Below are 21,160 nucleotides of genomic sequence, written 5' to 3'. Positions count from 1 at the left end.
GACTACAACCCGGTGATTTTGTCCATGTGGAATGCTAACATGGATATACAGTTTGTGGCTGATAACTGTATGGCTGTGGCTCGGTATGTGACATCTTACATCACCAAAAAAGAGAAGACAGAATTGAAGGATATGTGGGAGGACATTTCCCATGAAAAGAGCCTCAGCAAGAAGTTGTACAGTTTCAGTCTGAAGATGTTGTCGCATCGAGAAATCGGAGCTTACGAATGTTCTGACCGGTTGTCTTCAGCAAGTCTCTATGCCAAGTCCAGGAGTATCGTTTGGGCGAGTCTTGGTCTTGCTGCAACGCGTAATCGAGTTCTCAAACCTGTGCGGGAAATTGAGTATTTGGCGGAAAAGGAGCCAAACAGTACCGACATTTTGAAGACCAACATGTTGGATACATATTATCCAAATCGAAGCAGTCACCTCGAGAATGTTTGTCTGTATGAGGTTCTTCAAAATTACATATTCAAGAGGAACATCAAAGAAGATACTGAGAAAGGAGTGTATGCTGTAATAGGAAGTGAGGGATGTCTGGTCAAGCAAAGAAAATGCCACTTGGTAAACCATCGAAAATTGAGTGGCGAATCTCCTGAAAAAAAGGAGTTTTTCTATTTAGCACTTTTGCAACTTTTCAAGCCTTGGCGTGCAGAAGAGGAACTGCTTGGAGATTTCCTCTGTTACGAAGACTCTTTCAATGCTGCCAAGGAGACCATAGAATGTCCTGCTTTTCCCAAATATGTAGAAATGTTGAATGCGGAAATTGAGCAGGAAGCAACGATTGCAGCCGAGATTGCCAGAGACAGTTCTCAGGACAGTCAGAGTTCTGCTTCATTGAGTCAGGATCCACTAGGAGGACCTGTTATCGAAAATGAAGCTGCCACTGCTATGAATGAAGTGGAAAGAGCCATGGCACATGCTCAGGAGGATGCGGTTAACTTAGAAGAGTTGGAAAGACAACTCCACGTTGAGCAGAGGAAAATATATGACGAAGTTACCATGCAAATTGATCATGGATTAAGTCATGACAAGAAAGAGTGCTCATGTACGTCGTTGAAGCCTGTCTGACTGTACGTGAGTGGAGAAGCGGGAACTGGAAAAAGTTTCCTCATTAAAGCAATTTCATGTTATTTGCAGGAAAGGACAGAGTCATCGCTGTCTTGTGTTGTCACTGCTCCAACTGGACTGGCAGCACATAACATTAAAGGGATTACTTTACATCGTTTACTGATGCTGCCAGTGGAGCATGACAACAAATTACAATATCACAAGCTATCTGGAGATGCTTGTTGTGAAGTTTCAAGAATCTTGAGGAAAATTAAACTTCTTATCATTGACGAAGTAAGCATGGTTTCCAATGTCATGCTTGCCTTTGTGCATTTGAGAATGCAAGAAGTTCTCAAAACAGAGTATGATGTGTTATTTGGTGGCAAACACATCATTGTTTTCGGAGATCTTCTGCAGCTGACACCAGTGAAAGGGCAACCTGTGTTCAAAATGCTCACGCATGAAGATACCAGGAAGTGCCTAGGGAGCATTGGCAACGTCAATATATGGTTAAACTTCAATTATGCTGAACTGCATGAAAATATGCGTCAGGCGAAGGATGAAGTTTACAAGACTATTCTACAAGATGTTAGAATTGGAAAAGTGACCGAGCATGGGAAAGAAGCTTTACATGCACGATTACTGTCAAATTTATATCCAGAACAAGATGTTGTGCCTGAGAATATTTTTCAGAAAATTACTGAGAAGAAATCTGGAATATGTTTGATGCCAACTCTTGCAGAATGTGCCAAATTCAACAACAAAATGTTGCATTTAGAAAAGCAAGAGATTGTGAAACTGGAAGCTATTGACAGAGTAGAGCATATGGGATCAACAATTATTTTGTCTGAGAATTTGAAAACAAAATTGGATTCATTAGAGAAGACTATATCTAAAACTGCAGGTTTTGAAAAGACTCTGAATGTGTGCTTGAACTGCCGTATAATTTTAAGAAGGAATTTACATGTTGAAAGAGGTCTGGTAAATGGATCAATGGGTAATGTTGTTGAATTTGTAAAATACAGAAATAGAGATGGAATTGAATTTTTAAAAATTAAATTTGATGGCATTGAGGAAGTACAGCTAATTGGTCGTTGTTCTGCTAGATTTTTGCTTGTAAAAGACTTATATGTTCGCCGTAAGCAGTTTCCTGTTTGCTTGGCATATGCGGTGACAATCCATAAATCGCAAGGTTTAAGTGTAGACAGTGCATTGGTGAATATTGGCAGTTCTGTGTTCAAGGAGGGTATGGCATATGTGGCATTGTCACGAGTTAGAACTTTATCGGGATTGTACTTGATTGAGTGTGATGTCACAAACATTTGTGCGGATCTAGATTGTGTTAAGGAATACAATAGGTTAAGAAGAGAGTATGCGCCACATTTGCCTCAATATCCTTTGTTTGAGAAACGTGTGGTAGGCCGGAAACGAAGAAATTTGACCAATACTGGGGAGGTTGTAGCAAAAAGACGAAAAGTCGATGAACCTGAAATTATAAGCAGAAACAAAAAGGATTCTGTTGAAGATGTTGTTGGTTTTTAATTTGAAAACAGTTCTGGTGTCAACTGCTATGCTAATGTAGTGGTTAATGTTTTGTTTTCTCTAGAAAATGTAAAAGAAGAGATTGTGGTCAATTCTGATCAAAGATTTTGCAGTTTGTTAAATTCTGTGTTAGAGAAATGTAGCACTGATAGAACAAAAATAGAAAGTGTGTCTGAAATTCGAAATCTGTTAGACAGATGTTCAGGCCAAACACAATTCTCTCAAAATATTCAGCAAGATTGTCAGGAGTTTTTAATGTATATGCTTGATGTATTGCATGCTGAAGGTGTAGATGTAGATCACCTGTTTGGGCTTTCTTAACAATGGCAGCATGACTGCGAGAACTGTAGAGTATCAAGTACTACTAGTGTAGACTCAGAAAGATTTATATATTTAACTTTGCCAGACAGTAAATCAGTCTCTTTTAATAAACTAGTAAAAGCAGCTGATCACAACATGGAGTGTAGCCAATGTAAATATGAAATGATGTCCACATTATTTATACGAACATATGGCCAGTATGTTATTTTAATGTTCCAACGATGTAGGCCTGATGGAACAAAATTGACAACTTTAATTAAAAATTTTGTGGCTTCACAGTTGTCAATATCAGGAAGGACTTTTGTAACTGCAGCAATTATATATCATGACGGTCCTTCAATAACATCAGGACATTACACAGCTTATTTAAAGTCTAGAAATGGCTGGTCATTCTGCAATGATTCTGTTTTAATTTTCAAAAAAAAATTGCCGTATGACCTTAAAAACTCTTACCTGGTGTTTTTAAAACCAAAATTTTAGGGAAAGAATCTCGGGATGTGCTCTGAGGAATTTCAAGAAGTTCTAATGGCTCCTACACGATTTGGCCTTGAGGATAAGTGTAGTACAGAGACATAACTTCTTACCATAACACTGGACGTCATGGAGAAATAAGTGCACTTTGAATGAGTTCAGAAAAACTGTTTCTTTTTATAAGCTAATTGAAGCAGCCAATCAAAACATGGAGTAGAGGGAATGTAAGTCTGTCTACTGTTTTACATTGCTTTGTGATTAAAAGTGATGTAGAGAATTAAATAATTGTAGTAGTCATAGAGGTAGTGTAAGTCTGCTTCATAGTAAGCAGTATCAGTGTCATAGGAAATGTAGAACATGACTGAGCAAGAAGGGGAAGATATTACTAGTCCAGGATTGTGAAAATGATCTTCAATATTTTAATTGTGAAAGTTGCGGAAATACAACATGACGGGATTGGCTTACAAGAATTCTAAGAGTTATAAATGGCTCAGACATGATTTGGCCTTGTGGAAACGTGTGGTAGAGAGCAAGAAGTCATTTATTGTATGTAACATGTTTTTCAAAACGATGGAGGTTTTCTTTCAGAAAGTGGCGGTCTGAAAGTAATAACAGCACTACAGAGTGTAAGCTGTTCATAGGACATCCTTCAACGTCATGGAAAGTAAGTTAATTTTAAGGAGTTCTGAATTCTGATTTGTTATGTTGTATGGGTTTTTTAAACACAATCATTTTGATTGTGTTTTTTTTCCCCGCTGTTATATGATGAATACCTTCAAGTCACTGTTTTTAGTGAAATTTGATACATTCTGAGAACAGCAAAAATAAACCATTTAACATGTATAATTAATTCTGTACTGTTTGCATTTATGATGTACATTTAGAACTGTGTAGGAGGCATGGAGAAGGAGAGGCTTCTGTAAGTGTCAAAGTTGTTGCATACAGTGCTCATATTCTACGTAGTCTTTCATATGATAGACTACATTTCCACAATGAGATACCTAAGCAAAGGAAACACAGGTGATATGATTGTGGAATAAGCAAAATAAATTGCACGTTTTTCAATTATATTACCTGTGTTTCCTAACATTACACATCACATTGTGTAGATGAGGTTTAGGCCTGTTCCTGGAGACAGAGGAGGTCTGACATTTGTTCAAGAGTGCAGTGGACATGACTCACTTCGTTGGTAGGCCTCCACATGTATTATCTCCTCTGTATTCTTCAACAAACCTAAATTCCATCTGCAACCCTGAGTAGGACTTACCTGAAACAAATCTGTGCATAGGTTACACCTTATTGGCATCTTGAAACAATCATTTAAAATGTTAGGGTCAGATTTATGGTGGCCGTGCGCCTCTTTTGCTCCATTGTGGGTCACTTTTGTGTAAAAGATGCACCATGTTGCAAGATAGGTTTCAGTTCATCTCCAGCAAGATACCATCAGTTTAAAATGTATATAATTAGCACTGTGTAGGGGGCATGCAGAAGCTGAAGCTTTTGTAAGTGTCAAAGTTGTTGCATGCAGTGCTGCACTTCTGGGTACTGTTTAATATGCTGCACTACATCTGCACTATGAGATACCTAAGCCTAGGCAACACAGGTGATGTGATTGTGAAATGAGGAAAAGAAACTCCACATTTTTCAATTACATCACCTGTGTTTCCTAAGTTTACGAATGACATTGTGCAGATGAAGTTTAGGTCTGTCCACGGACACAGAAGAGGTCTGGCCTTTGTTCAAGAGTGAAGTGGACATGACTTACTTCATTGGTAGGCCTTCACATGTATTATCTCCTCTGTATTCTTCAACAAGCATAAATTTGATATGCAATCCTGAGTAGGCCTCACCTTAAACAAACCTCTAGAGAGGCCACACCTTATCGTCATCCTGAATCAATCATTTCAAATGTTAGGGACAGATTTATGATAGGTGTATGCCTCTTTTGCGCAACTGTGCGTCACTTTTGTGATGCAGCGGCGGTGCAAAAGATTTGCTATGAGGCGACAAAATTACAAATTGATGCATCTAGGCAGATGTGTCATGCTGTAAAAAACGCGTGCCACATGAAACTGATGCAGCAGTGATGCAAACGATGCACCATGTTGCAAGACAGGCCTGACTTCATCTCCAACAAGATAAGAAGCTAAGTCTTCTGTAAATGTCAAAATTGATGTATATACTGCTCAACTTCTATGTACTCTTTGATATGCTAGACTCCATCTGCACTATGAGATACCTAACCAAAGGCAACACAGGTGATGTGATTGTGAAATGAGGAAAAGAAACTCCACATTTTTCAATTACATCACCTGTGTTTCCTAAGTTTACGAATGACATTGTGCAGATGAAGTTTAGGTCTGTCCACGGACACAGAAGAGGTCTGGCCTTTGTTCAAGAGTGAAGTGGACATGACTTACTTCATTGGTAGGCCTTCACATGTATTATGTTCTCTGTTCTCTTCAACAACTCGAAATTTCATTTGGAACCCTGAGTAGGCCTCACCTCAAACAAACCTCTGGATAGGACACATCTTATTGGCATCCTGAAACAAACATTTAAAATGTTAGTGTCTTGTGACACTTTTGTGAGACAACAGCAGTGCAAAAGATGCAACATTTTTTAAGATAGGCCTCACTTCATCTGCATCAAGATACTGTTAGTTTAAAATGTATATCTTTAGGACTGTGTAGGGGGCCTGGAGAAGCAGAAGCTTCTGTAAGTGTCAAAGTTGTTGAAAAACTGTTTGTCCTTTAATCTTTTCCCTTGTCTTTTCTAATTTTTAAATACATTTTTTAATATTTTTCAAATGTTTGTTCTCTCTTTCACAGATTGAAAGTATAAAAACAAAAAGTGAGTAAGTTAATGACAATTATAAGGTAAATGTTTTGTACTCTTTTCGTTACATTTCTATCACATTCACCTACTAGTAGTTCGACAGCTTCATTTCTTTAACCCTCCGTTTCCTGCCTTTGCTACTTCCCTCATTCCTTTCTCTATTACCTACTTACTCTACTCCTTCCACTCCTTTTCTCAGTCCCTCTCTTCTCATAGTTCCTCACTCTTGTTCACTCACTCCGTCTCTATTACTCTTAGTGTCTTTGACTGATCACTCTTTCACTACTTGTTCATTATGCTTCTTCTGTGTAGTTGAAGCACACTAAGGGGCATATTATGAACACAGCCAATAAAATTATTGCTGTTTTTATTGGCAGAAAAGTGTTGCGAAAGTGGTTTTAGCAGCAGTTTTCCGCCGCAAAAGCGGCTTTAGCGACACATTTCTGCCGATAAAAGCTGCAAAACTTTTATTGCCTATGTTGATGATATGGCTCTATGTTATTTACATTTCTTTGCTGTTTCAATTAATCTTTTTCTGTTATTTTTTCTTTTTTGTTTTCTGTTTTTTCTCTCTGTTATTCCACATGTTTTACTCTGATTTTGAACATTCACTCACATTCTCCAAGAAACTCTTCTTTGTTATTGTTCTACTCTCTTTTTTTTTCTTTCACTTCCTTATCTATTTTGTTTTTCACAATTATACCCTCTTCCATCTTTTCTTCGGTAAATAGATCTATTAAACAGTATCTCTGGTTTACTCCCTATAGCTGTCTTTCTTTTAACATTACTCTCTGTTTACTTCCCTTATACTTACTCTTCTTTTTTTTTTTTTTTTTTTTTTGGTTCGCTCCCGGTTCGCGAACCGGGAAGCGAACGGGGAAGCGAACTAAAAGAAATAGAGCTTGCCAGAGTGCTAAACATTCTAGCAATTTTTTTTTTAAAGGGGAGGTAGTTCTGAAAAGAACTTTTTTTTTTGTTTTTGTTGTTTTATATATATTTTTTTTTGTGAACATTTTTTGTTTTTTTTGTATTTTTTGAACAGTTTTATGTTTTTTTTTTGTTTTTGATGGAGGGGAAACAACAAAAAACAGGCATTGAAAAGGGCTCAACAGGAGCAGAAAAAAAATTACTGTCTGGGGCGGTTAGGGCAATTGTGATTTACATAAGCTAGGTTGATTAACGTAATGCTCATGTTACCACAAGACAGCAATGCACCGCAGTACATACAAGTAAATTTCATATGAGCAAAATTCTCCTGAATGTTTGGCACGGTTTCCCGTGCCTCTGCTCCTGTCAACGATATTAGTGATGTTGACCTGGCCACAGGAGTTGTTGTTGGGTTATCTTGCATGTCACGTATTTCCGCCTGGCTGTAGTTCAATGGATGCCACCTGGTCATGTGACGATGCATTGTATAGTTTCCGTAGCTATATTTTTTATCACTGCCTCTAGATAACCGGTCTTTACAAATCAGGCAGGTGACATACCTAGCATTTACTTTTTTTTGCCCTCGAGGGAGTGAAAAAAACTGCCAAATAAAGCTGGCTTTCCGACGGGAAACCCGGGGCACCTCCTGTAAGAACTGTGGTCCTTCGGTCTCCTCTTCCTCTAGTTCATCCTCTTCCTCCTCTGTCTGGCTGATAAACTGGGGAGGTGGTCCTCTCTTCCCATGAGGAGGTGGAGCTGGTGGTGGGGGTGCACCAGCTGAAGCAACTATTGAAGCCATTGCTCAACTATCAAAAATGGTCTTCCTCTCACAAAGATGAAAGTCAGAGTGAGGAAAGAAGGAGGGGTTTTCATCATTTGGGATAAACAATAGTTCTAAACCAATGAAAAGTGTTATTTTTAGGTCACCTGACCTAGCCTTACATCATTATGAAACCAAAAGTGAAATGAACCAATGAAAAGTTTTATCAACAAGTCACATGACCTCTTACGCTTAAGTTACGCGCAGTTTACAGAACAGACATAATGATGCACAAATTAAGACAGTTTAGTCACTAACCCATGCACTCAGTGAGACACATTTAATCAGTCACTCATACAGTCAGTCATGCCCCTACTAAATCCTTCATCAAGACACTTATACATCCACTCATTCTTCAATATGTAAGACATATTTTAACTTTACAGAATTATACAGTCACTGAATGTAGTCATCAGTGATGTCATTTGAGATGTCATTTGAGATGTCATCAGTGATGTCATCAGTGATGTCATTTGAGATGTAATCAGTGATGTCATCAGTGATGTCACTGACCATGTCATGAATGATGTAATATGTGACATCATCAGCAGTGGATTGCGGGTGCGCGATATATAGTTAGTACAACTAACTATATATGGAATTTCAATGGTTTTGTGTGAGTAAAATAAGGTTTTTTAAATGCTAATTCCTAACTATATATGGTCTATAACCTATGGTTTTTTTAGTGAATTTTCAAGGTTTTGTAAATGCTAATTCCTAACTATATATGGTCTATAACCTATGGTTTTTTCAGTGAATATATATATATATATATGTATGTATGTATGTATGTGTATATATATATATATATATATATGTATATGTATATGTGTATGTATGTGTGTATATATATATTCACTGAAAAAACCATAGGTTATAGACCATATATAGTTAGGAATTAGCATTTACAAAACCTTGAAAATTCACTGTAAAAACCATAGGTTAGAGACCATATATAGTTAGCTGGACATTTTATTGACATAAAACCAATGAAATTCCATATATAGTTAGTTGCACTAACTATATATCGCGCACCCGCAATCCACTGCTGATGATGTCACATATTACATCATTCATGACATGGTCAGTGACATCACTGATGACATCACTGATGACATCTCAAATGACATCACTGATGACATCACTGATGACAACATCCAGTGACTGTGTGTTTCTGTAAAGTTTAAATATGTTTTACATATTGAAGAATGAGTAGATGTATAAGTGTCTGGACGAAGGATTTAGTAGGTGCATGACTGAATGTATGAGTGAGTGATTAAATGTGTCTCACTGAGTGCATGGGTTAGTGACTAAACTGTCTTAATTTGTGCATCATTATGTCTGTTGTTCTGTAAACTGCTGCATGTGTTGATCAGTAGCTATATGAGTAACTATATGGGTTACTGATTGATTGTCCAAGTATTTGTATGGGAGACTGAGTGTGTGTGTGGCTGGCTGGGAGGTGTGTGACTCTGTGCAGATCAATGTGTACTTGTATCAATGATTGTATAAGAAGGTAAGTATGTGTTAGTATATTTTTGAAAATGTAAGGTGCTCTATGTTTAACTGTATAGACAAGAAAATGGAAGTGTGATTGATTCTTTACAGGACTGACTAGGTGTGTGAGTAACTCCATGGATGAGTGGCAGAGTGTGAGTGTCTGTATAGGTGTATGAGTGCATATGATAGTGTTGTAAAGATGAGTGATTGTATGTATGAATGATTGTATGGGTGAATGAGTGAAGGTGTGTGTAGACGTAGGAATCAGTGAGTACGTATGTAGTAACTACTATTGGTGTGTCAATGGTTTAAAAAATTATACTCTGTATTTAACACTGGGTGAAACAGAGGTTATATTAAAATGTGAGGAGATACATTGTATTGTCACATGAATGATATCATCAGTGATGTGGTCATTGATGTCAAATGAGATGTCATCAGTGATGTCATTTGAGATGTCATCAGTGATGTCACTGACCATGTCATGAATGATGTAATATGTGACATCATCAGCAGTGGATTGCGGGTGCGCGATATATAGTTAGTGCAACTAACTATATATGGAATTTCATTGGTTTTATGTCAATAAAATGTCCAGCTAACTATATATGGTCTCTAACCTATGGTTTTTTCAGTGAATTTTCAAGGTTTTGTAAATGCTAATTCCTAACTATATATGGTCTATAACCTATGGTTTTTTCAGTGAATTTTCAAGGTTTTGTAAATGCTAATTCCTAACTATATATGGTCTATAACCTATGGTTTTTTCAGTGAATTTCTATGGTTTTTTAATAGCAAATATCATAAGCTGTCGAATGTCAAGTACGTGGTAAGTAAAAACATTTTCGTGTTTATGCACACTGATCTGCTTTGAATGCTGCCCCCCACCCCTCATTTCTATTAGGAGTACTCTCTCTTTGCAGATAGTGAAGGGTAGTTAACGCAGCCCTTTGCCCCCTTTGTAATCCGTCGTGCCTGCTTCTCTCTCCATTTGATTGATTGTTCTCTTTGGTTCATTCTCTATTTACAAACAAGCACAGAGTCGCAATACTCTGTTTAGTCTTTGCAGATAGCGAAAAACCGTGTAAAAAAACAAAAGGAATCGAGCAAAATCAGTAGGCCACTAATGGGATCTCTTTTTGACCTCGCTAAAATAGAAACATTAGGAACAACCTGTTGAAAATAGCAATGCGTATGTACATAAGCGGCGTTCATTTGTGTTCACAGTACCCCTTGTTGATTGTTTGAATCGAGCATTGAATTGTTCGAAGTTGGTTCTCTTAAGGATATTCTCTGCCTGCAAACGAGGAAGAATAGGAATATTCTCTCTCCCTTTGCAGATAGTGAAGGGTAGGTAACGCAAGCCTTTAACACGTCGTACCTATTTCATTCCTCATTGATTGATTGATTGTCCGAACATTGACTGTTTGGGAATTAGTTCTTTTTGGAGGTATTCCCTGTTTGCAAATAAACGTAGGAAAATCTTTGCAAGTAGTGAAAGGGTACGTAATGCGGACCTTTCTCCCCCGTTGTAATCTGTCATGCCTATCTACTCCCCACTGATTGATGCACCTGTTTCACCCGGACCATTTACTAGACATACGTCATCTGGCCCGACCAGAGAGCACCCCTAGTGAAAAGGACATATGCAATAATAACGAAGTGATCACTGTATCCTGTTAACAGAAACTTTAGCATGAAACAACCTGGAAAGAAAAGAATAGGAAAACGAAAATCAGTAGGCCACTGATGAACATGAACTTTTATTAAACAACGAACAAAGAAACGATAACATAACGTAATGATAAAACCTGTTAATGTCCTAGAAACAAGAAAACGTTAAAATATGCCATTGGTGAGAGACCAGAAAAACAGTAAGAGAAACCAAATCACCCCTCGCTGTCCCACCGCCTGCCACGCCAAAAAAATCGATAGACTAGGGAAAATGCAAGTCAGTAGAACATCCGCCCCCACTCTGGAAACTTCCAAGGTGGAGCAGGGTTCCGGCTACGCCCAGCCGGGAGCAGCCCATATAAGGCAGGTCCTGCTGCCACGCCTCGGCCAGGAGATCCTAACGTAGGGTGTAGCCGGAGGAGAGGCCGAGACCAGCGGGACCCGGCCAGGGGATTGCCTTTACAACGCTGAACAGTTGCAGGGGGGGGGAATGTCTCCTCGACCCTCCCCTCTCTCTCCCAGTCCGGCCGCGGTGGCCCTTGAGAGTTGCAGGTAGTCCCGCCACATGCTCTTCCGGTCCGGCCACCAACGGTCGGGGAGCCGAGGCCGACGGGATCCGGCTGCAGCCGATAAACCAAGAAACCCGTTCATGGGGCCAGAGCCAGGGGCGTCCGGCCGACATCTACCGGAAGCCCGGCCCGAAGACGGATGGGACACTTCTTCTTTCTTGTATAATTGCTGCAACAACCCTGGGGGGGGATGTCTTGCACATGCCTCCGACCCCCCCCCCCCTCGTCCTCATCGCCTGGTCCGGCCATAACAAATATCAAGCGAGACGCCGTGGGGTGCACTGGGAGGAAGAGACGGTGCGAACAGGCCTCTCCCGCCTCCCCAGTGGAGGCTTCCCAGCTGCACCCTCAGCGCTCCAGGCGCCCGGAAAAGAGTTCTTCCACTGTGGCCATGCTGCAACGTCTCGCCCGGCAGGGTGGAGCCCGTCCGCTCATTTGACCCCGCGATCGCCAGTAGCTACCGAACTCTCAAAATGGCGGTCGACCTGGCAAGAGCGGGCCCAGCATAAAGAAATGGCCCGGTCACGGGTTGACTCCACCACCGTAGTCCTCCACGACCTTGAAGATTCTAGAGGAGCCGCGGGAGTCTCCGACCCCCGATGGGGAATGACTGCCATGATCACCCGTGGAGTGACGAAACTGTATTCGCGGGACGTCGGCGCCAGCCTCACTTTGAATTACTAGAATCCTGCAGACCTCACTTCCGGTAAAAGCACAGTGTGACCCGGTAGGAAAAATTGTTGCACCCCCTCCCCTTTTTGACTGATAGTTCAAACCACCGATCCTTTCCTTTGCCCTTTTAACGGAACTTTGGACTGCCTCCCCCTCTTTTACATTTTCTAGAGAAAACAAAACATTAACCACTACATTAGCATAGCAGTTGACACCAGAACTGTTTTCAAATTGAAAACCAACAACATCTTCAACAGAATCCTTTTTGTTTCTGCTGTGACCCTGCTACAGCACAGGCATTGTCCCCAGCAGTAATTCTGCAATGCCGGTAAGAATAGCTGTGGTGCCTACTGGACTCACTCACCCCCGCGGCGCCCCACGCCGTTATGTGCTGGGCGGCAACTTGCTAGACATCACTTTAGTGCCATCTAGATTTCAGCGCGTTCTGCTGCCTTGGAACTATTCGCACAACAGACCGCTACTGACAAGAATATTTCATTATTGGTGCTGTCAATTTCAATAAATCTATTGGATAATTCAAAAGAAATTGCCACGGTCTCTTCGTTGTTTAAATGTTTTTACTGTTTTTGTTTTGTTGTATATATTTATATGTTATTAAAGTTTTATATTCCTACTACTTTGTTGGAGTGCTATATATTTTTAATGTGAGACATAATTGTAAAAACTTTGATGTACAAAGAGTCATTCCTGGAATCTTCCGCTTCAGGCTCGATCCCCTCCCCAATCACAATACAGGATAGTTTTCAGATAGTAGGAACACGTGTGGTGTGACGGATCTCATCGGGTGTGGGCCTTGATCTACTATAACTCCTTTGAAGAGGGGTGATTCTTTACAGCTGAGGCCATAAACTACATCTGCAGGGCTAGCTGATAGCCTGGACAATCGGACACAGAGGAAGAGGAGTGTCAGAGGGTGCGGTAGTGAATAGGGCGAAAGGGAGGTGTCGGGCGGGCACAGAGTGTGATTCTCAGGGAAGAGCAGCGCAGATGGGGGGAGGTTTATTGCCCATGCATAAGACAGAGAGCGGGGGTGACCAGTGCCTGGGGAAGATGCTTGCGAGGGTGAGGAGCCATGCTACGAATCGACAGCGTGCAGAGAGTGGGTCTGGTCAAGACATCTAAAATGGCTGCCGTGCACGACAAAAGTGTGGCATTTCAAAAAAGGCAAGATGGCGCAGACAATGTTTTTCAACACTTCCTCATTTCCTTCGAATCGAACGTTAACAGACGTTGGGGCATATTACCAAAGTTAAGCGATATTTATCGCTAACGATGCTTACCAACGAATTTTTTACCGCTAAGCATCGTCAGAAATTATCAAAGATAAACCTTGCTATTATCAAGGTTTATCACAAATGCGATAATAAACGGCCGCAATGCATGAATATCGCTAAAAACTCAGCGATATTCATACATTACCGAGCTAATGCTCTTAGCCATGTTATCCACCTCCCATTGGATAACATGGCTAAGAACTGCTCAGGGCAGGTGTTACTTTTTGGAGATATTCGCGCTTAGCGCGAATATCTCCAAAAGTTGGTAATAGGAGATAGATATCTTGCATGTTGTAATGCAAGTTATTGTGGTATATGGAACTCATACCATAATCTCTCAGGAAAGCAGAAACTGATCCTTTTGGGACCGCCTAAAAAGGCCTAGGGGGTGAGGAGTACTCTACTTTGCCCCCTTTTCACGTTCCGAACTATTTTATTTTACTCTCTTCTGTAATTACACAAAATAGCACCGATAAGATGCATCGGAGACACACAGTGAGAGAAAGGAGGCCGGAGATGAAGAAGAGATGTCAAATACACATTGGAGATAATATAGTGGCAGAAGGGAAGTAAATATGAGTAAACTTACCATGTAACATAAAAATGTTGCACTCTATACTATAAGTCTCATTTTATACTACAATCACTTCGCTACAACCTCATAAATTAAAAATAAAAATGAATGTCTCAAACAATTTTTGATTTCTAAATATAAATTTATTCTTCAGAATTTTCTAAATTTGAAAGAACTAGTAACATGTCCTCATCAGCAATGTCCTCATGAAAAGTCTGCAATAATGATTCTTGTAACTCTATCGTCTCCAAACACTCGATAAATTCGCCATCAAGAGATTGATCAAAAAAATCATTCAAGTCATCTCCTCCTTCTGACAATATTTCATTATTGGTGCTGTCAATTTCAATCAATGTAGTGGAATCATTCAAGTCATCTCCTCGTGACGATATTTCATTATTGGTGCTCTCAATTTCAATCAATGTAGTGGAATCATTCAAGTCATCTCCTCCTTGTGACAATATTTCATTATTGGTGCTGTCCATTTCAATCAATCTAATGGAATCATACAAGTCATCTCCTCCTTGTGACAATATTTCATTATTGCTGCTCTCAATTTCAATCAACGTAGTGGAATCATTCAAGTCATCTCCTTGTGACAATATTTCATTCTTGGTGCTGTCCATTTCAATCAATCTAATGGAATCATACAAGTCATGTCCTCCTTGTGACAATGTTTCATTATTGGTGCTCTCAATTTCAATCAATGTAGTGGACAATTCAAAAGAAATTGCCACGGTCTCTTCATTGTGAGCCATTTTATTTTGAAATTGCTTGCTGTAAATTGCAGAAAAAAATAATCACTTTCATTTATCGTTTTTAGTAATACATAATATAAAACTAACTTTATCAAGTATTTAGTATAACAGAAGGACTGCAAATAAATAACAGAAAACATTTTTCAAATTATCTTCAAGTGTACAACATAGTTCCCCTTACAAATTAACAACTCACCTTTTCAAAAGTAGGAAAAGTGTTAGTACTGTGTAAATCAAACACCAGAAATTCACCACCAAAAATTCCTCACAAATGTACCTCAGACAGTAGTATCACAAAATGGCTGTGGTTTCCTCTCATTTGACATATATACATAACCAATTAACTTTCATCACACACAAATACAAAACCAAAGTAACATTTTAATTGGTTCTAAATTTCAACACTTTCAAATGTGTTTTCCCCATGCAATTTTCCATAGGACATTTACATACGTCTACAGCCTGAATGGCTGAACGGAATTACACCAAACTTGGCAAAATGGTACATCAAACCTAAGAGGTCAGGAAGGATCTACTATGCCCCCTTATGGTCATTTCCCCCTTCGCTTTGGCCTCCTCTTGTCTCTCAATCCTACCGAGAGACAAGATGGCGGCCGCTACGGACTGTTTGGAATGTTGACAGACGCCGGAGAACCAATCAGCTTCGCAAAGCTCCGTAACGCGAAAAGTACGCGAAGCGGAGCGCTGTTACAGATATATATCTTTTTTTGAACGTTAATTTCTCAAAATCCACTGGAGCACATATATTGAGACCTAGCAAAGGCACATCGGGCTACCAGTCCCTAATATTTTACCAAGTTTCGTGCAAATCCATTCAGCCGTTTTATTATTATTATTTTTTTTTTTTGCCCCGCGGGGCCCTTTTAAAACCTCCACATCAAACCTAGCGGGTCAGCGAGGATCTACTATTCCCCCTTATGGTCATTTGCCCCTTCGCTTTCGCCTCCTCTTGTCTCTCGATCCTACCGAGAGACAAGATGGCGGCCGCTACGGACTATTTGGAATGTTGACAGACGCCGGAGAACCAATCAGCTTCGCTTCACAAAGCTCCGTTGCGCGAAAAGTCCGCGTCCTGGGCCGCTGCCCAGTCCGCTGTTACAGATATATATCTTTTTTTAAACGTTAATTTCTCAAAATCCACTGCAGCACATATATTGAGACCTACAAAAGGCACATCGGGCTACCAGTCCCTACAATTTTGCCAAGTTTCGTGCAAATCCATTCAGCCGTTCGGGCTAAAAGTGAGGCCAACCGCCCTATGGAAATTAACATGGGAAAAACGCGTTTTGGGACCCCCCTTTTTTCTCGGCCCCCCCTTGACGAACCCCCCCAAAATTTTCAGGGGCTGCTCAGAAACAAAATGTGCCATTTTCCTGAAAATTTCAGCCAATTCCGTCCACAAACGCCAAAGTTATTAGACATAGAATTTTCAAAAAACCCATAGAGAAAAAATCCTAACTATATATACCTACTGGCGACCGCCAGTAGGTAATATATATATGTGTGTGTGTATATATATATATATATATATATGTGTGTATGTGTATATATATATATATATATATATATATATATATGTGTGTATATATATATATATATATCTGATTAATTAAAATCATTACAATAAAATACAGTTCATAAAATAAGGCAATTTCTTACATTTCTTAAAGATGAGGAAGAGTTAATATATCTTTATAACTGTTAGAAATACAAAACATTTAATAAAAAGGTAAGCATACAGTAACACGTTTGGTCCAGTTGTGATCTTAGTACTTAAAATATAAAGTGCATCCACGTTTCTTAAAATTACCCCGAATCTCAGATACTTTATAAAATGTATCAAGTTACATTGTCAGTATAGGGGAAAACAATTTAGTTGGAATCATAGCCGTTTTCTATTATTATATGACCACAAAATTGTCTGGAGACAGTTTTTTCTCAGGTATAATGATAAATGTGACAATGTTAACTGTTAAATTGATGATACACCCTTGGAGGCAATTGCTTGGTGACACGTTCTCACCCCATGTTCGTTAAATATTGGTTTTAAAAGTGTTAATCTTTCTTGATGCAATTTGAGGCAAATACATACAATGTGCAATAACTTTTCATTACTATAACCACATAATCTACGCTTTTGTGATTACCAAACTTGTACCCATCTAGGTTTATCATCTTCTGTTGGGTAATGTCCAAACCTAAGCTTAAGAAATATATCCCTTTCTGCCGGTTTCATGCAAGAAGTTAGAATTGGGGTTCAATTTTATTATACGAATTAATAACCGACCAGGCGTGCTTTTTATAGGTCTCGCCTACGCAGCGCGCATGCGCTGCATAGGAGACCTTTAGCTGTCGTACAGCTCTTTTTCCAAGCACATACTCTTGCTTGTGGCATCATACAGCAGCGGCTCGCCACAAGCACGAGTGTGTGCGTCTCCCATATGTCCTTGCGTACGCACGTAATACATTCACACGCCAGTGGTTTGAAACTTAGCTTCCACGGAATCCATTAGCAGCCACACACCGCGGGATACGCACCACACTTACTTTTCCTTTTGGATAGGATTCGATCCTAGGAGCCACCAAGCATACGGGTAAGTCCTGTTCTGTGTACTTTAACACATTTCCATCCGGTTAGGAGTTTCCAGCATTCATGCACTAGCGTTGAACAGTTTTTTAATATATACGCTTTTCATCTCTTTTCTCTTGCACTCTAGCAATATCGCCTAAGACAAATTTTATACATGTGCCCTACAGACTCTCTACCTCCCTTGAACTTGTATCTCCTGACTATACGAAGTATGTAAATTAAAATGGATAGTTTATTCGAACTCAATAGCCTACATTTAGTTTCATAACTTACAGAATCAAGACTTATCCATCTTATTGGACACTGATTCTTGCCTCGGGGAGAACAGACCAAGTAAGACTCAGTTTTGAACACTAATCCCCAGTAGACAAATGCTAGCGGGGCAGCAATCTCTGTTCCATCTACTCCCCCTTCTCTCTTTTGTTAGGGTGACCAGATTCTCAAAAAAACCAAGCATTTGCAATGCAATAGGTCTCGCATTTTAGAAACTTTGACCTATTGGTTTTGTAAATGACAATGCCTTCTATTATTGCAGGTTTTTTAAACACATAAGATAAAAGGCAATGCCATTTAAAATGGCAATAGCTCAAAATCTCGCAATTGCGAGACCTATGCATTGTAAATGCTTGATTTTGTACAGTCTGCTCCTGAGCCAATATTAATGATAGCAATTTAGTTGATTGATTCAAAATCTGTTTTTAAATGGTTTTATTTCTAATTATATTGTCAAAAGGTTGGAGCTTAAAAGTATTCAAACTCTCCATTAAGTATGACCTCCTTTGTCTTGCATACTCCTTCTTATTCATGCTCTATGAAGTGGTTTAATCTGCATTAGTTGGAAGTCTGACCTGATTGTCACCTCCCTCAGGTACCTGCAGGCCTTGCCCCAGGCACCATCTTCTCATCTGCCCAGATCTTGTTCCCATCTGTGGCGAAGGGTGTCCAGTGGGGGCAGACTGTGCGCGAGCAGAGTAGTGTACACCCCCAACATTACCTGAATGTGATAGGGCGAGGCCAGCTCCCTGTATTCCAGGGGTGATGCCAGGGCATCACTGTTTTTTCCAGGATCTGATGTACTTGGAGGTACCTTAAGTATTGATGTCCTGTTAATTCATATTCTGCTTGTAGTTTGGGAAATGGCACCAGCTCGCTCTCCAAATATCTCTCAAGTTCATAATCCCCATGCTCTCTCACTTTGTGTCCTTCCAGCTCCCTGTGCTCTTTCAGAGCTTCCGTCTCCCATAGTGGTGTCTCTAGGGTGAGCTTCCCCTGCCTGCCCACGGCCCGTTATGCCTTGGCTGTCTGAGGTGGGAGCCCTGTCAGCCTTCCCCCCACACAGGAGATTGCACAGGAAGCCCTCTGGGGCCAGTGCGCGTATCTGCCATGAGGCATGGTTGTCGATGGTCTGCATAAAGCCAGTCGTTCACCACCATCCGGTGGACTGCCCAGTAGTAAAGTTTCTAGTTCTGCAGGGCGACACCCTCATACCAAGGCTTTCGTGACATTCGTCAGGGCAATCCGGGTGACAACGTCCTGGTAACTGTGTCCATTTGTCTAAAACAAAAACATCTCGTACCACATATAGGGTATTACAGAGAACTTAGAGGAATTTGGGCAAATGTCATTTTTTAGAGCCCTCTTCTGTCTGTTAGCGACAGTGGGAGGCGACGCAAGTAAACCATATCTCTGACCCGGACTTGGTTTTTGCAGAAGAACCAAGCCATGTCTGTCAGGACGTATATCCCAAGGGACTGGAACACGATTGGCTCCCATCGTACAGGGAAAGGACCCGGGGGTACGCCACCGATTTTTATCCCAGTTGATGCGTGTTACAGAGTAGTCCCCAGATGATGCGCAGGATTGCCAGTTTGCGGGGGAGGGATCTCTCCTAGGTCTGCCAGGCATAGGAGGATGTCGTTTTTGTTTATGTAAATTGTGTCTTCCCAGTCCAGGTCCCATCTCAGTGCTCAGAACTTGGCATCTATCTGTATCCAGTGTGCCTGCGGCTCGAGGGCCCCTACCAACAGCAGCAGGGACAGCGGGCAGACCTGCTGGGTACCCTGCTCAATGGGAATGGCCTCTGACTGCGTATCATTGCCACCACTCCCAACCCGGGCCTCAGGTTCTCGATGTAGCAGCCTAACCCATCCCAGGAAGGATGAACCATATCCCATCTTTTCCAAAACCGCAAAACAATAGGGCCACACTAAGAAATCGAATGCTTTCTCTGCGTCTAACGACCAGAGCATTGCCGGTGCTGCAATTCTACTGCTGCAGGCAAGGCACCCAAACATGCATCTCATAGTGTCTATCGCCCTGTGGGGCATAGACCCGATTGTTCTGCCTCCACCAGTGTCTCTACTGCTAGCAGTAAACTGCTTGCAAAGATCCAAGCCAGTACCTTGACTTCCATATTCAGCAGTGAAATGGGATGATATTATTTGCAGTCCTCGCATGTTTTACCCGCCTTGAGAATGGGCACTATGAGGACCTGGTGTAGATCCTATGTCAGCACTCTTCCCACTTTGCAGCACTGAACATCTCCCCAGGTGAAGGCATGTCAATCAATCAATCAATCAATCAAGACATTTGTATAGCGCACTACTCGCCCGGAGGGTCTCAAGGCGCTTGGGGGGGGGGGGGGGGGGGGGGTGCTCCTACTGCTCGAACAGCCAGGTCTTGAGCTTCTTCCTGAAGGAGAGGTGGTCTTGGGTCAGTCGCAGGTCAGTCGGGAGGGAGTTCCAGGTCTTGGCGGCCAGGTAGGAGAAGGACCTTCCTCCTGTTGTCGTTCTTCGGATGCGGGGGACGGCGGCGAGGGCGTGATTGGCTGATCGGAGATGGCGTTTGGGAGCGTAGAAGTTGATGCGGTGGTTGAGGTAGCTCGGGCCTTGATCGTGTAGGGCTTTGTGTGCGTGGGTAAGGAGACGGAAGGTGATTCTTTTGTTGACGGGGAGCCAATGCAGGTTTCTTAGATGTCCGGAGATGTGGCTGTGTCGTGGGATGTCGAGGATGAGTCTGGCCGAGGTGTTCTGGATCCGCTGGAGTCTTTTCTGTAGCTTGGCGGTGGTTCCGGCGTAGAGGGAGTTGCCGTAGTCCAGTCGGCTGGTGACGAGGGCCTGGGTGACCGTCTTCCGGGTCTCGGTTGGGATCCACCGGAAGATCTTCCGTAGCATGCGCAGGATGTTGAAGCACGACGAGGAGACGGCATTGACTTGTCTGGTCATGGAGAGGGAGGAGTCCAGGATGAAGCCCAGGTTGCATGCGTGGTCTGTCGGTTTGGGTGCGGTGCCCAGGGCGGGGGGCCACCAGGAGTCATCCCAGGCGGAGGGCGAGGAGCCCAGGATGAGGACTTCCGTCTTGTCCGAGTTCAGTTTCAGGCGGCTGGTCGTCATCCACTCGGCTACGTTTTTCATCCCTTCGTGAAGGTCGGCTCTGGCGGAGGCGGGGTCGTTAGTCAGGGAGAGGATCAGCTGTGTGTCGTCAGCGTAGGAGATGATGTTGAGGTTGTGTTGGCGTGCGATGGCCGCGAGGGGGCTCA

General features: G+C 41.5%; 1 protein-coding gene across 2 annotated transcripts in view; it reads left to right on the top strand.

The window, feature by feature from the left end:
* The window catches only part of TAF4B (TATA-box binding protein associated factor 4b), a 309,374-nt gene that overhangs the window by 120,427 nt on the left and 167,787 nt on the right, over positions 1 to 21,160 (top strand). The gene's annotated exons all lie outside the window — the stretch shown is intronic.

Source organism: Lissotriton helveticus, chromosome 4_1, assembly GCF_964261635.1.
Source record: "Lissotriton helveticus chromosome 4_1, aLisHel1.1, whole genome shotgun sequence".
NCBI lineage: Eukaryota > Metazoa > Chordata > Amphibia > Caudata > Salamandridae > Lissotriton > Lissotriton helveticus.
This window is presented reverse-complemented; position numbering and strand designations above follow the sequence as displayed.